Here is a 533-nt window from a genome sequence, read left to right as displayed (position 1 = left end):
TTTTTCTAGTGATATATTATGTATTTTAGCACTTTTTCAAACGATTTTCAACAGGGGTTGGGGATCTAGCGGGACATGAGGAAATTAGCGATACAATGTCGACGTTGGGGACATGTTTAGCCATTTTATATAGATTTTCATGAGAATTTTGAGGGTTTTCGATAATAGAGGGTGTTTTCTAGTGATATATTATGTATTTTAGCACTTTTTCAAACGATTTTCAGCAGGGGTTGGGGATCTAGCGGGACATGAGGGAATTTAGCGATACAATGCCGCCGTTGGCAGCCCTGCAGCCTACGCTTTGGGCAGGAGGAAGGTCTGGAGAGGAAGATTATATTATTTTTCGCTTTTTTTCCCCACCTGCGTTCCCATGAGGCTAAATGTAGATGGTGGCGGTGCACTCAGAGCGTTTGGGTTCCATGTCCACGCCGGAAGCGGGAATTACACCATTTTTTGAAGTATTTAGGTGTGTTGGACGATTTGTTTTTGTCTGCCTTGGGTGATTTTGTACACGCTCTGCTTTTAATCTGTCT

General features: G+C 42.6%; 1 protein-coding gene across 1 annotated transcript in view; it reads left to right on the top strand.

The window, feature by feature from the left end:
• The first annotated feature begins 416 nt into the window (after positions 1–416).
• LOC145418930 (solute carrier family 61 member 1-like) overlaps positions 417–533 on the top strand; it is a 5,121-nt gene continuing 5,004 nt past the window's right edge. The window contains exon 1 of the mRNA XM_080287186.1: positions 417–466. The gene's annotated coding sequence lies outside the window, so the exon portion shown is untranslated. The remainder of the gene's footprint in view (positions 467–533) is intronic.

The sequence above is a fragment of the Coenobita brevimanus genome, chromosome 117 (assembly GCF_032717465.1).
Source record: "Coenobita brevimanus isolate Jiangsu-jjx chromosome 117, ASM3271746v2, whole genome shotgun sequence".
NCBI classification, from domain to species: Eukaryota; Metazoa; Arthropoda; class Malacostraca; order Decapoda; family Coenobitidae; genus Coenobita; species Coenobita brevimanus.
The sequence above is the reverse complement of the archived record's forward strand: the minus strand, read 5'-3'. Positions and strand labels throughout refer to the sequence as shown.